The 16,874-nt window shown below is 38.1% G+C and overlaps 1 long non-coding RNA gene across 1 annotated transcript; it reads left to right on the top strand.

The window, feature by feature from the left end:
- The first annotated feature begins 408 nt into the window (after window positions 1-408).
- On the top strand, window positions 409-8,333 carry LOC138739871 (uncharacterized). Its single transcript, XR_011342506.1, has 3 exons — window positions 409-526; window positions 2,304-2,365; window positions 8,207-8,333. It is a non-coding gene; the product is annotated as an uncharacterized lncRNA (long non-coding RNA).
- The last annotated feature ends 8,541 nt before the right edge of the window (window positions 8,334-16,874 follow it).

Raw genomic sequence — 16,874 nt, 5'->3', positions numbered from 1 at the left:
AAGACGCAGACACACACGCAGTCAAAACACACACGCAAACTTGCAGTCAAAATATACACATACACATATACACACACGCAGTCAAAACGCAAAACACACACGCAAACTTGCAGTCAAAATATGCACATACATATATACACACACGCAGTCAAAACGCAAAACACACACGCAAACTTGCAGTCAAAAAATACACATACGCAGTCAAAACGCAAAACACACACGCAAACTTGGTCAAAATATACACATACATATATACACACATGCAGTCAAAACATACACACATTTTACACGCACGCAGTCAAAACACACACGCACACCACACAGTCAACACACACACCCATGCAGTGAAAACACACAGACGCGCAGTCAAACCATTGTGATCAAAATTGACTGAGGAGCAAGACCGCAAATCAACAGTAAAAATAGACATAATCAGGTTTTTTTTCTGAAATACTCTGAAAACATTAATTTGTTCAAGGAATTATAACTCCACATCATTCTTTCGACTTTCTGAAATGATACATTTGTAAGTTGATGACTGTGTTTTTTAAAAACATGCTGCAAACGAACAATTCTTGATTTTCAGTCGCCTCTGCCATTACTAGGTGGATATCACAGATAAAACATGACACCGATTATACCCTTGTAAAAGTAATAACCACTCCGAATCAATTCAAGTCTATGAACCCACTCACTAGCCATCTCCACGGTAGATTTTAACAGCTTTTGTATGGTGACAGCTAAGATTCCGAGTGGCTTTTGTTGAATCAATGACAATGTAAAATCAACACTAGATGGCAGTGTCAGAGGTCAATCCAGTGAAGACCACCTGCCAATGGCCTAAGATATGTGCCATGTCTGGCCATTCTATATTTTAAAACTTATATTTACCCAGTTATAATCCTGACAATATTATTGCTTCTTAATTTTGTATTGACTTGACACGCTGTGGTTTTATAAATTGGATTAATTACACTGGAAAAAAAAAGGGTTCATTTTACATCTATTCGTTGTTTGATCAGTCAACGGGAATTCATTTACACAAGGAATTCTCAGGCAGTCAGGTACTGACAATAAACATTTAATGAAGCCCGAGACCCCTGTGTCCCGGGACTGTGTCAGAATAACTTAACTGTAACATTAGCATGACTTTTTCCACATCAAAGAGGTGATTGCAGATTATGGGAGTTTAAGGGGAGGGGAGAGTGAAAGTGGAACGTTTCCGACCCTTTCTTATGCAATGCAGCGAAATTGTTGGGCTTTTTATATGTGTGTTATGAACATTGACATCTCAACAGTTTCTGTCTCCATAAATATATTCAGCCCATACCTAAATAATGCGCGGTTAAAAAAGTTAGATACAGTTAATGTGATTTAACATACAATATTTTCAAGCAGCAATCGGATTTTTCTTATTAGTGAGCTGACGAAAAGACCCAGAGCGGCGGCATTTCCCTGACGAAATGCCATATTTATTGCTATTGTCTGATGTTTGCCTACCAATAAAAAAAACATGTTTATGGGGTAAGGATATTTACTTTTTCTTAAAGATCATGACCAACTGGGTTTTCTTTTTTCAAACTCGTCATATTGGTCGCTGTGACGATGAGATATTAAAAAGACTGGTTCCATACAATAATTCACCGCTACTTGGTATTCCAGTCACCTCATCCGGTACTTCGTGGTACTAGATAATAGGTCAAAATGCAAAATGTACATCGAGTGTTCGTGGGGTCAAATGCTGCATGGACTCCGCTGAAATAATACTAGACTTTATCAATGCACGTTTGACCCACGAAGGAGACTCGAAGCAGACGAAAGTCAGCAATGAGGATGAAAGAAACTGCGTGTTGCCAAAGTTGCAGGATTTCTGCAGTAGCGACTAATACGTGAAAATGACCGAAATGGCTAATTCAAAAGTTATCAAAACTTTTTTTTTGTTTGAAAATTGCGATAGGATACAATAGAGTTCAGTGGAATATTTTACACAGGCTGGTGCCATTTATGCCTGGTATAATATTTACCTAAAATATCTATAAATGTCACTGTCTTGGTATTTTTGCTATATAAACATTGGTTTTCTTTGGTGAGAACCAAACCAATCTTAATTTTAATAACATCCACAGTTCCAAAATAGGGATGTAGATTTAACATCGAAGGAGCATTGTTACGTGGCTGTTGAAGTTAGAATAAGGCACAAAAGGAACTGAACAATTTCGCTCTCATTGAAAATAACTGAACAGGTAGCTTTGAGAAGGCTTTTGTTTTATTGTTGTTGTTTTTGCTTTGTATCATTTTGGCAGGTATTTCTATAATATGCCCTAGCAACTCAAAAAGTCCGAAGCCAATAGCAGGAGAATTTAAGGTAAATGGATTGGGAAAAAATAATTTAGGCTACTGTTGATGATAATAATTTCATTATTTTTGTGGAAAATGTTCTTCTGATGTGAGCCACCAGTTGAGGTTCCATCTCCATACGTGTTCGAACATGAAACTGTAGGATGTATGTCTCTCTCTCTCTCTCCCCCCCCCCCCCCACCCTCCCCCCGCCACCCCAGCCACTCCGGCATTAAACTCTGTGTGTGTGTGTGTGTGTGTGTGTGTATGGACTGTGTGTGAGGACTCTGTGTGTTGTGTGTATGTGAGTGGACTGTGTTTGGTGTATTGTGTGTCCGTGTTGTCTGTGTATGTGTGTGTGTGTGCTTCAACAGCCTGCCGTTTTATGCTCCATCAGAATAAACAACGACCAAGGTAAATGTAACAGCAGCACATCGATTGCCGTTTAACTAACTTTAAAGGAATTCCAGACTAAAGCAACATTACAATAGTTCTGAAATAACATCAGAAAGTGCAGTTTCAATGTAGTCAGATGCGTGTTGACATGCTCAGGTCCTCATTGAAAAGTGTCACCACTGCATTCCATACTACTGTACATAAATTTGTGCAGAGCATCTAAACAACAAGATGTATATGGCAGTCTCATTTGAAGTTTGAAATTCTACAAGAAGAGTTGGAGATAGCAGTTTCACTCAACTCTTTGAACCTCCTTTTTAAAGTGATTTTTTTATATATTATCGCTGCGATCCCTTTAAGTATAAGTCTGTCATTGGCAGTAATGCATTATTGAAAGCCTATCAAACAGCTCTGGTGCTCTGACTTTACGAGGCGTACAGAAGATGAAGTCTGACTGTCTGACTGCACAAAAGCCTCTAATATGTTAATCGCCGTAGGGGATGCCTAAGGTACCATTTCAAGCTGCTTCGCACACCATATGTCGGGCCGTTTGCCACATGTATCTATTAATCAAAAGGAAGCACACCAGAACCACCAGCCACCCCACCTTTTCTAACCATGTCAGTACCTCCCAAAATTATCAGAGAACCTCAGAGAGAGCGAGGAGAGAGAGAGAGAGAGAGAGAGAGAGAAGATCCTTACAAAGAAAACACAAGAGTATTTAGTGGTCAGTAAAACACGATTTCCACCTCCATAATGGTGTGACCATCTTTACAGGTTCAGATTTTGTTTACACATGACATTGAACCCAATAAAAAGCTCGAAGCTACGAAACTATAATTTTAATAGGATGTTAGTTTCCTTAATTATTTAGCGTTTCTTCCTGCCTGCTGCAAAGTATAAGGCCGTGAGCTTATGTTCGGCACTTGCCAACATCTCCAACATAAATACGCCGTTAAGTAATTTAATTAATTGTGCTCATGCAGGGACAACATATGAGGAGACATTATTGTATCATCCAGGTGGTAAAGTATCACGGATTGTGAAACGAAACTGAGAAGTAAAATGTAATTTATTGCCGATTTCTTATTTCCATGTCAAAGAAACCCTGACACAAGGGTTATCGAACTATTGGACGATTTTGTTGGAGTGGGGGGTGGCAAAGAGAAGTGCAAGTTTTCCACATACACTTGGGATGCGACGCGTGGTCATTTCTAGTAATCTCGGGGGAAACTCGGCGACCATCACGTGCTTTATTTCAAAATGATCTCCATTTTATGACTGGAACACTACCAGATTAACATCCAATCTAATTTGGCCCTCTTAGAAACGCCGCCGAAGTTATACTAACTGAAATGAGTTCAAACCTATTCACAAAACCCCTCTTTATTTCGGAACATCGACCGTCAACACCAACCGACACAAGAAATACACAGTTTAAAATAAACACTGCAACCTGACTTTTTATATTTGCAGATATTCAGCAAGACGTTACTTAAATATTGCTCCAACAGCTCTTCCAGGTTTAGAAACGGGCGAATTACACTGATAATGAGAAATGGAAGCGATTTCCTCGCTCTTTCGTCAACTCATATTTGTTAATTATTGGTGATGTGCGAATGTAATAGCTCCTCAGTGGACTCGTTTCTAATTTCAATGATATATAAATATACAAATCCAAATGGATTTCATAAACTCAACGGATATCAATGACAGATGTTGGAGAAGCGTGGACTCAAATTGTTTGCTTCCCCCGACTGTTCGGTCGAACATGTAAGGAATCTAACAACCACTTAAAGTTCCAGGAGCAGGGAGGAAGAGTTTCACATAGATTGCGTGCAAGAGATACTCGCTGCATCTTTGTCTGATTTCCATGAATGCAAGCAAACAGCTTTTCACTCCTTATCGGAAAAAAACCCATATATCTGTCGATTCGGGTTTCTAAGGAATCGTAATTCCTTTAGGCTATTCATCAGGCACAGTAATTAAACTACCAAATGGATGTAAATAAAGTGAAATTGGTTTCATGACAGATGAGACGAAGAGGCCTTTTGACATCAGCGGGGCAGTACAATAATTATTTCTGCATGAGGTTATATAGCGAATGCCAGCTGGATTTATTAGGTCCTACATATTATTTGCTACTGGTACATCGGACAGGAATGAACACGATTCAAATGGCTTTTTTTTCCGCGTTTAAGCAATCTGAATTATTTTATCTGATTTGTAAGGTAATCCGACAAACAGGAGAGAGATTTCAGCACCACGGTCAGTTCCTTCCCCCTCAGCATTTCCAAGCCAATCTCCTGGTGTCCGTTGTGTTCGATTTCAACCCAACAAAATGCGTTCAATGCACTTTTTTTGCACCTCAAAAATGTTTTCGAAAAATATGAAAGGCAAGCGGATAACGTGGTTTCGGTCATGTAGTTTAAAGCTTTATTTTCGAATTAAATCAAGGGCATGTCACAAAGAAATTACACTGGGCCATAAAATGAGAATGCACGTGAACAACAAGTTAATGAAGACAGAATGGTTATATTAAGGGTATCTTTGAATTTATCCGTGATTTTGCGGGCATTGTTTGTTGTAAGGTAATTCTTTAACGGTCGTTTGAAAATAAAATTAACAAATTATCTAAATCTTCTAAACTCTTTTTCGGCAAGTTAAAGCTTTCGCAGCTAAGCGGCATATCAGTGAAAGAGCTTGTAAGAGAAGCTGATTGGCACCGTGGAGAAAATGTCAAGCGGAGAGTGCCAGAGCAGATCCCCAGAAATCTGTGTTCATTTCAAAATCCTATTTGTTGAGTAATCTCAGCTATTATCACTAAATCTCGGGGCACTGATATAGTTCGAGTTGTTGTTGACTTAACGTAAAAATTCAATCACTGGGGTTTTTGCATCAGCCGGGCTACTTATTTGTCTAATAAATCCGTCATTTTGTAAGAAAAATATTTGAGCAGCCGTACTTGACCTCTTGATGCCCAAAGTCACATTTATTCCAGAAGGTTTGCAAATGTAGAATCAAATGATCATTTAATGCCTGCAGATACTGCGAGGTATTGTGAAAACTGGCACAAACACAGCTGCTCAGAACGTGTCTTTTCCGTGCACACGATTCCTCCGTAGTCATCGTACAGGCAACCGAAAGTGGGCACGCGCGCTCGCGTGCACACACACATACACACACACACACAAACACACACACACACACACACACACGTACACATACATGCACACATACATAGTGCACACAGAACAGAAAAGATGGAAAATCTTAACATACGGCGGACACTCAGGACACATACATGTTATACAGAGGCAAATGGTAAGATTTTGCATGGAAACGCAATGAACATACATATAATCTCAAAATAAACGAGTGACAAGATCAACATGCGCAGAATGAAAAGCACACAACTCGTAATTAAATGTGCAGACACATAACATACACAGACCGAGCGCAGTCATCATATTTAAAACACGTTGAATATACTTTCGAAGAGCACGCACTACTTCAATGTTTTCAGAAGCATAGAGGTTTGTATCTCTGGTGGGTGACACTGTGAGATTGCATGATTTTGTGAGCTTGTTTGTTTTTGTACACATATCCTGTTAACTGAACTGATGCTTACGTGTTTACACAAACTCTCTCTCTCTCACACACACACACACACACACACACACACACACACACACACACACACACATAATCTCTCACTCACACACAGAGACACAGCTACACACACACAATCTCTCTCACGCACACACACACACACAATCTCTCTCTTACACACTGACACAGCCACACACACACACATAATCTCTCCCTTACACACGCGCGCGCGCGCACACACACACACACACACACACACAAACACACACACAATCTCTCTCACACACACAGACACATACACACACGTCAGATGCTACTGATAGCACATCAGTATACAGCTCATATAACGACATGTATACACGGAGCAGAAAAAAATAAACATGATATTTAAAGCCATAATATCTTGCAATCATATTTTCAGAAAAGCACACATCTGAAAACATTGAAGTAGCGAGTACCCATCAAATGGTGACACCAGCGCAAACTGCTAGTCACAACCTCGCAGCGCCTAAGGTACCCTAAGGGAATTGTGTACGACTAAAACGCTATTCTAAATGTATTGCAAACACTGAGCTCAACAAGCCCTGCTTCATTGCAGAAATCCTGATATTCTACACTCTAATCTTAAAACCAATAAGTGCAACACTTGCATTTTACCTTTTATACAAACTTTTTGAGATATACATGATTTTTTCACTCTCGACATGTTCTGTCGGCATAACAAAGAAAAGAAGAGGTTTTACAATTAGAGGAGTTATTTTCGGAAAATGAAATATTCCTATATTAATTTCCCCAGAAAACCAAATTAAATAATCGCATTTAACTTGAGATACAGGAATAAAATATTGTCCAAATACAACGCATATGATAGGAAGAGCCCAACGATTTAGAGATTTATTCATTTCGATAGATACCGGTCAACGGCATCATTCGGCGATTGAATTGGTTTAACACCGATGGCGTCACGTAAACGGACCAACAAAGAGATCTTCAATTAGGAGCAGAAGCAGCTGGTGATTGGAGGATTCCGGTCACGGATATAGTAGGGTTGAATAGCAAAGTCGACAAGTTGAAGTCTATTTTTAGCATAGCTTCAAGTTTTAAGACAGGTGGATGCTCTGTCGGAGAACAGCTGTATAATTTGCCCAGTCACATGTGGAAATGGGGAGACACAATAACGATATAGGTATCACTATAATACCTACTGACATAAAATTAATTTTAATGACATAAAATTACATTCTTCTGATGGTTGATCAAACCCAGCATAAGATTGTATTTTCCAGTGCAATAGTTTTAACTAAATATTCTGAGGCGAGTTTGCCTCGTACTTCCCGGGACTTTCCGTCATGTCCTTCGGAAATAGACTAATGGCCTTGGTGGAAGTTGAGAGAAGACATTTAATTTCTTGCTAAAAAAAAAACCCAACCGTTTGAGCGAGTCAATGCATCATTGTGCAGCTCACGTTCCAATGATGCAACTGAGCTAAAGGGATTGCCCAGGACGAACCATGGCCAATAATGTGGTACTTACCAAGAACTTCGATCTCGGATCCAGTCCTCGCTTCCCACGCGCCCCTCTCCCACAAGTTTCGTACAAATAAAATCGTTATTTGCTCATCGGAATGTTGACGAGTCGCAGTTTAGTTCCAAGCTGCAGCCTCCCAATTATATGCAAGATTATCCTTTAAACGCGCGGATCGAGGGAATAATCTTATGCATGGAAGTTCCTTTATGAAGCATCTTCTCTCACTACACGTATTATATTGTTTTCATCATCTTACGATTTTGACCTTCTTTTCTTGCTTTCCGCATTCCAGCTACACTGGTATAATGGCAATTATTTTCTGTGTCCCAACCAGATAGATGCCTTGCTTTAAAAACACAATGCAAGAATGCAAGACACTCAGCAGGTCAAACAGTGTACTTTATGTAGCAAGGATACGAACGGTTCGGGCTGGAAGCCTTCATCAAGGTGTGTGGAAGCGAGTCTGGGTGAGTATATGATGGTAGATCTTGAGAGCAGCAGGAATTACAGACGGGGAGCAGTGAGAGAGAATCCCACAGAACTCCCTTCCGAGAGCAAAGGAGAGCTTTTTTTCAGGGTAAGGCATCCTTGGAAGAGATTTCACAGAGTTTTGCAGTCAGCCTAAGTGAAGCATGAAAGTCTGCAGACAGGTGGTTGAAGTTAAAAAAAAAACTCAGCAGGTTAAACAGTGTCCTTTATATAGCAAAGATAAAAGTTTTGGGTTTGAGCTTCTCATCATGAAACGTCGGTTATGTATCTCTATTTTTGCAATGCAAAGTGCACTGTTTGACCTGCTGGGTGTCTCCGGCTTTGTGTTTATACTTCAGCCAAGGTGCCTGCACGAGAGTTTCGTGTTTTACTGGTGCCTTTGCCTTGTTATGGTCTTGCCATTGTGCATCTGAAATGAAGCAGCAGCTGCTGAACGAACACAAGTTGATACCATTGCTAAACTTCTTGTCTGATTGTCAATTTATAAATTTAATTTCCTGCTAATGTTACCATTAAATTGCATCTTTAGAATGATCAATCATTTTCCATTTTCATGTCAATTTTTTGAGAAGTGAAGATTGACAAACTTTTCAAGATTTTTTTTTACCATTGAAATTTCCTTTTGAAACCATGAATATGTGGCAACATACAATTAATCCACCGCTGTTAATGCATCACAGGGATGAACTTAATGCTAGGATGTAATATTGGGTTTGTAAAAGACATTGATTGATTGTTGTTTGGATGCATTCTTGAAATTCCTGCCACTTTATTAACTGGAGTGCATCAAGGTTACAGAAAGATGTAGCCAATGTTTCCATTTGATACTTGGCCGAGAGAATCGACTAAATTCAAATTTGTTTAAATAGGTAGACACAAATGATCAGATTCAGATTTCAGATTTATTGTCAGAGGACATATATGACATCACATCCAACACTGAGATTTTTTTTTCCTGTGGGGGTGGCAGAATTATCACTTATTGGCTGTGCAAAAAAAAAACTCACACATTTATTAGTCTCTTAAATATGATGTAAGGGTTCTTATGTTCAACTTGTTGATATCTTGAAAATGTTTTTCAACACACAAATGACATTTGTGAAGAAAGCACGTCAGTGGTTCTACTTCCTCAGAAGTTTGCAGAGGTTTTGTATGACACCAGAAATAATGAAATGTAAACAAACCGACTGTGGAATATAGAGAGAAAATCAATGAAATGCAAAAGTAAGAGTCCTTAAATAAATACCTGATTGAGTCTATTGTTGAGGAGTCTGATGGTAGAAGCTGTTCCTGATCCTAGTGGTGCGAGGCTCGTGGCACCTATGCCTCTTTCCTGATGGCTGCAGCAAGAACAGAGCATGTGCTGGGTGCTAAGGATCCTTGATGATTGCTGCTGCTCTCCAACATCAGCATTCCCTGATGGTGGGGAGGGTTTTGCCTGTGATGTCCTGGGCTGTGTACATTACATTTTGCAGAGCTTTTCACTCAGGGGTTTTGGTGTCCCCGTACGAGACCATGGTGCAGCTGGTCAGCACACTTTCCACCACACCTCTGTAGAAGTTTGCCAGGGTTTCTGGTGTCATACAAAACCTCTGCAAACTTCTGAGGAAGTAGAACCGCTGACTTGCTTTCTTCACAAATGTCATTTGTGTGTTGAAAAACATTTTCAAGATATCAGCAAGTTGAACATAAGAACCCTTACATCATATTTAAGAGACTAATAAATGTGTGACATTGAATGAAACTCAGTGGAAAAGTGAACAAAAACACTAAATATTGTTATTGCCCAGAGTAGTGAATATTTGGAAGATTAATAATTTTCAAATAGATTTGACATGGTGAAATCAGTTCAGAGATCTAGGTAATAAAATGTGGCTCCCATTTTTGATTTGTTGGAACAGTCAAATTGCTACTTTTTCCTCATTTTTAAACAGCTCACTAACTGAGGAATAACAAGGGGTTGGTGTGACCACTGCATCATAACTACTTTTCTTTCATGGGTTGAAATGATTATTGCCAAGGCAATTTACATGAACTGATTTTCAAGTTTTCTCATTCATTGGATCAGGTGCCTATTTCAATCTCAGGGTTAGGGAACCATTGTGTCTATAATGTGATTCGGCCCGTGACCGTGATTCTGCCCGTCAGAATGTTATTTTCCATATATCCAAAATCCTTCCAAAAACAAGATATAATCACTTGAAGAAGCTAATTTAAAAAAAAGCATGGGTAAAATTGGTGCTTGAGGTGGAGATGTATGTACACTCTTTGCAGACTTGATAGACCAAATGGCTGCTTCTTCCCCACAATATTCAATGGCTCCACAAATGGCTTGAGCTATATGATATTGAATAAAGAATATAAGGATAATTTAATCATGTAATGAATGAAGTGCATAAGGACAATGCAAGTCGGTATGAAGTAGGAGTAAGCTGGACAGAATAGGTAGAAACATATATGGCATGGAAACATGACTGGCTTTGCACCTAATATCAAGAGTGCAGATAAACTATTCATGCAAGCCTCCAGCCTGTACCTCAGTGCAAATCTGCTGCTTTATATCAGTGTAATTTGTAATTACACTTTAAGACTATCTCTGAGATGGCCAAAGTGATAATGGGCTTGAAGCACTCGGTAAACCATCAGAGTTCACCATCTCTTCCCCAAGAAACCATTGAAGTATATATCAAGAGGATGTATTCACAAGTCCTTGCAGACTTCTTCATAGAGTTCCTGATCTCGCTCATAAGGGATAACACCATGGAAGAAACAAATGAAAAAAAGGCAAATGACAATGTTTGGGATTCAATGGTCCCTGAGGTGAACAGGTGAGGCTTAATATTAAGGTCATTTTTTAAAAGTACAAAAGAGCTTATTGGATCTAAGTTAGGAAAGCAGCCTGGATTTCTAAAGGAAAGATAAACTAAATAATATAGGGAGAAGTACTCTTAAGTAGAGGGCTGGGGACTCTGCAAGATCTAGAAGAGACCATGAGGTATATCCTGGAACTGTATGTGCAAGTATCAGTAGATGCTGTCTTATGGTACACCTGCTTGCAAGGTCCATATTGAATCCATTAATGATCCCACAAAGCACTGATGGTTCAAGGTCGGTTGGAATGAATGGATATCAGAGTGTAATTGTCATGTACTCAGGTTTTCTTGAAAATTGCTTCAATAAATTGTTTTAATTTTAGTTTATCTATAGATAAAATCTGAAAGGAAATTTAAAAAAAGGAGACTTTGGCGATGATATTATTTATTTTCCCCTTTAACTGAAACAGCAAATCTCCTTATATTTAAATGGCCAAGGGCAAGATTATGACGATCAGTCATGAAATCATATTCTTAGGAATCAAACATTTCAAAACTGTTCCTTTTCTTCGATTTCATTAGTGGATCATAAATTATGGAACAAAATAATAATTCATCCTGCTTATTCAAAATGAGGAAAATAAGACTTTCAGTAATTGAGCCATTATTAAAACGAGGTATTTTCCTCATTAAAACACTTCCCTTGTGCAAAGAAAACATCTTTTTATTATGCATTAAGTTTCGGTTGAGATAAAAGAGCTGTATTCAAAAGAATAAAATTACTTTATAAAACAAATGCTTCTCATTATACCAGAGTGTGACCACACAACCTAATGATGAAGTACAATGAAGGGTAAGTAGAATGGGTCAACAATGAAGTACCGATTTTCTACTTAGAATTTCACAGACCAGTTATTCAACTTTATTATTGTAACTGTAGCCTTAATGAGAACACTCAATTAAATACAGATAAAAGATATGCAACAGATTTAAAATAAAATAGCTGAAGAGCTTGCATTTATAATGCATCTTATTGAACTTCTTCAAAACACCCCTAAATGTTTTCGTTTGGTATGAATTAGTTTGCAGGGTGTTCACAGCTCAATATTATGGGGCTGGATTGATTATCTATTCATTTCTTTCATGGTAGTGTGGGTTGCATCATTTCAATCAATTAACACGTATGATTGTTGATAATGTGCATATATTATTTTATTGAAATTCTAGAATGCAGTTCAAAATACAGAATTGAGTTTAAATGAGAATGGAAACTGCTTCCTTTTTTCAATACATTGAACGTGAGCAACTATTGAAGCTAATGTGAGCTCTCTTACAGAAGAGAATGCTGCACATATCAAGTCTTTGGTCAGTGAAAACTTAGGACATATACTGACAGGCAGTTTTATCATGAAAGTATAAACATTTTTAACTACAAGGTGTACCATGAAAACAATTGGTATTAGAAGAAGTCAATACAATAAAATAAACATCTGGAGCTGGAGCTTTTATTAAATCATTAGTCATAAATGAAACATTTACAGTCAATATTAAATTGCATCTTCATATTGACATTTTCTGCAAAGCTACTTTTGAACATGCAGTGAAAGGAGTAATTTCACAGTGAAGATGACTCTCTGTCATTATCACTTCAGCATTCTGCATTGCCAGAGGATATCTACTTTCGACCTGATAATCAATGCATCAATTAGCATAACTATTCGAGTTGCCATCTATATTAGATGTAATCAGAGAATAAATGCATTTACGTTGTTAAAATTCTTTATCATTTTTCTCATAGCATTTCACCAAAATAAGACAAATAGTTTTTGTTTGTGTGTATTTACAGGGCATACGGAATGTTTCACTTTTCACCATGTAGAATAAATGAATGCAATAAATATTAAGCTTCACATTGATTTCATACTTTCTACCACAACAGAGAGGTATCTCTGCTCCTACAGTTTCATTAAAGACATCAACCTGCTTTGCCATCGCAGGTTACCGTTTGCATCCGACACCATAACAGAGAGATACGCTGCTGAGCTTACACTGAGCAGCCTTTTTTGAGGTTATGAACTCTAATTAAACCATTACAGTAAAAGCATTTAAAGCAGCAGGATGTGATAATTGCTGTGGACATTAATAATTTACTTCATCTATTGTTTTATGTCATTTTATTTTTAACCTGTACGTAATCATTCAAATATTTTCCAATAATTTAGACAAAAAAATAAGCAGAATTAAACTATTTTAATGGCTTATGGAACATCAATCGATCACAAAATTTCTTAAAACTCTGGTACCAGAACTTTTTTTTTTGAAAACCCACCATTGGTAGCAAGCTACGATAATGGATAACTCTGAAGATGAATGCATATAGTGGGAAACTCATTGTAAATTTGGCTTGTGTTAACAAATTTCCCCCCTTCCTTTTTTTTAAAAAAAATCTGACTTCTCAGAAACAGTGCCAAGTTATAAACTGAAGGGATGGCATTTTTGGGAAGGTGAAGCTGGGCTGCCTTGTTTTCTCACTGTTCTGAAAAATCCAAAATTACATTGGATTGCTGAATTGTTCCAGGAAATCCAACAACAGTTATGTATTATAGAAAGGAGGATCATTTTTAAAAATGCACACAGCTGGGAGTTGAATATGTGACTGCAATTTAATAGAAAGAGAGAATCTGATGAAGGCTTTCAAAAGTAAGCTGAAGGTTGCTAATAGCACGTTACAAAATATATTTGTTGCTGTACCCTCCCTGTTTTTCTGCAAGCAGTTGTGACCTTGTTTTTGTTTGAGACATGCTTGACATTGGATTCCTTTGAGATTGCATCTGAATTTCCAATCTGATTCGTGTGTTAATAATATGCTATGAATTTTCCAGGAAGTATTTGCCCATTTATTATTTTTCTTTTAGAGCATCCTTTGAAATCTGTTCTAAAACAAATATTCCTGCAATAGTTATTTTTGTCGACAGTAGGGTTTTTAAAAGTCTGCAGGCCCGTAACGGCGCAGTCTAAAAAGGAATTGTGAGTCAATTCCTGCACTGTGATTTATCCTGCAGGATCCCTACAACTTTTTGGAGGAAGCCTCTGTGTAAATCATACCGTAAAAAATTGGTTGACGGTCATCCACTCTACTGCATGTCCAACCATCGGGACTATTGCACTCAGGGACTTGCAGTCTAAAAAGGCTCCCAGTGTGAATGACTGCACGGGCAGTAATTATGTTAATTTTTCAGCAATTTTCCCGACATTGCAGTCTAAAAAACATTTTACAAGTGATCACTTTTCACTGCTTTTCCTTTGTTTTTAAGCATGCTCCTTACACTTAAATCTTTGCTGTTTGTTAATCACCCTCTGGTGGCATCCCCATCCCTCATAACCTCTCTCCCCACCATTCCTTCTGTTTGTGGTCATTTACTTCTGAGGAACGTTGAGACCACAGACAAAGAAAGGAGCCTCTCCCAACCCTCAGGGACCCCACTGTCATAGCAGCGAGATGATTATTTATTTTTGGTGCTGATGACTGAAGGACATTTGTTGCATGAGCAGCAGGAAGATTAATTCCTCCTAAACTAGGAGTGGCATTGTGTAATCTTTAACTGATAAGGAATCATTTTAATGGGGAATGGTAGAATTAGAGTCATTAGAAGATTTCTTCAGTTCTTCCACACTGCAGTAAAGTGAAACCTTGAGCGTCTGGACCTTTTGATTAAGTTCTGGAATGGAGTTTGAATAGAATGGAGCCAGACCTGCAGGGACTGAGGTTATTCTGCAACCACAACGTCCACATACAGCATGCTTTAAAGTAGTAGAAACGTTTCAATAGCCAACACAGGAACATTAACATGGAAAATAGTGAACCACACAAAGGAATATTAATTAAGACCAAGGAATTTGGTCTTGTGGATTTTTTATAAGCAGAAAAATGGAAGACATGGATATTACTTATGAATTAATTGTTTTTTTTATATTAGACATACAGCAAGGTAACAGGTCCTTTCGGGCCACGAGTCCATGCCATCCAATTACCCCCAATTGATCCATCACCCCTGGTACATTTCGAATGGTGGGAGGAAACTGGAGCCCCCAGAGAAACCCATGCAGACACGGGGAGAATGTACAAACTCCTTACAGGCAGCGCATGATTTGAACCCCGGTCCCGAGCGCTGGTGCTGTAATAGCGTTGTGCTAACCAATATGCCTACCATTTCGCTCTGTGTACCACATGTGTACCACAAAATTCTTCTTGCTTTCCTATTTATATTATTGTTCAATGAAGACATATCACTGTCTAACTAAAAGTTAAGGCACCATGCTCTATTTAGATGGGAAGTACTACATTGTCAAACAATCACTGTAAACTAAAGACTTCATATATTGGTGAAAATTAAATTGATATTGTTTAAAGATGATACCACAAGTTTTCTACCATACTGAAAGAAATGGTTTACAATTGTCACCTCCAGTTTTCTGCTGGTCATTTCATTTGCAACTTTCCCTGCGAACATCACAAAAGTGTTAAGATTACACTGGAAATTGGAACACAGGCAGTAATGCATGGGGTTGCTGCTTCAGCAGGGCTGTGGGTGGAAGAAACCGGAAGAGGTTAAAACTCTTTGGAATGTGGAAACTCCAAAAACAAGATGCAAATGCTTTCATTCCTCTGTGTGCTGCCTGAGGGTTAGATTGAGAGTGTGAGATCAACAGTTCCATGAAAGATATCTTACCATTCATCTTTGATTTCATTTGCTAAACTGGCACTTTTAATGAGATGTAATGTATGGACTGTGAAATACATAAATAAATAAGTATTCATAACTTTACTATTTCTACAGCAAAGAATTTAGGACTATTTAAGTATGCATCTGCACAACAACGTTTGAAAATACTCTTTGATTTCCACTGGATCTAATATTATAAATTCAATGCGCAATATTAGTTTTTATTCTGCACATGGGACACAATCAAAGGCTATCTGTATTTATGTTTCAAGATAAAATTCATCTGCTGACCCCAGAAAATATTATGATTGGAATGAGGCATGTTGCAGATTGTGGCTTTACATTAACTTAATGGGCCTAACATTTCTGTGACATCATTTGGGGAATCTAGAAGGATTTCTAAGGATAACGAGGATGGTCATTCAGAATCAGCAATGAATATTTTATGAGGATATACAGAAGGGAGGAAAGAAGGTGGTCAGAAAGGTGACACTGTTTCTTTCTCTGTGCTTTGTAGAAGGCCTCCTCGTAATCATGTGTTGCTGGATGGGTGTCAGGTTCCAAAAATCTTTTTTTTTGCACTAATGAGCCTATTTGAGAACTTTCTCGGTGATCAACAGATTCCTGTCTGAATATTTTATGAAAGTTGTTGATGTGATAAATCTTGGTTTTGGGTATGATGCAGTAGTCTAGAAGTACTTTAGTGGTTTAATCATTAAAAAGAATCAACACTTCAAAGCAATAAATATATATTTACCAATTTTATTGTGGTAATACATTTATTGCATTTTTATTCAGCAGAAATAAATAGTGCTTGTGCAGACAGGGTTTTTTAAAGGTAGCACGAATACCTCATTGCAGGTCATTATGTTCACATAACTTTTACATGGCCATAAGACAATATTAAAAGGAAAGCCATGTTTTGAATCAAAAGATTGACTGCACAGTTGGGAAAGCCATTTGACGCTAGGCACAT

The sequence above is a fragment of the Narcine bancroftii genome, chromosome 7, assembly GCF_036971445.1.
Source record: "Narcine bancroftii isolate sNarBan1 chromosome 7, sNarBan1.hap1, whole genome shotgun sequence".
Taxonomy (NCBI): Eukaryota; Metazoa; Chordata; class Chondrichthyes; order Torpediniformes; family Narcinidae; genus Narcine; species Narcine bancroftii.
Note: the sequence above shows the minus strand (reverse complement) of the source record. Positions and strands in the feature narration are given on the sequence as shown.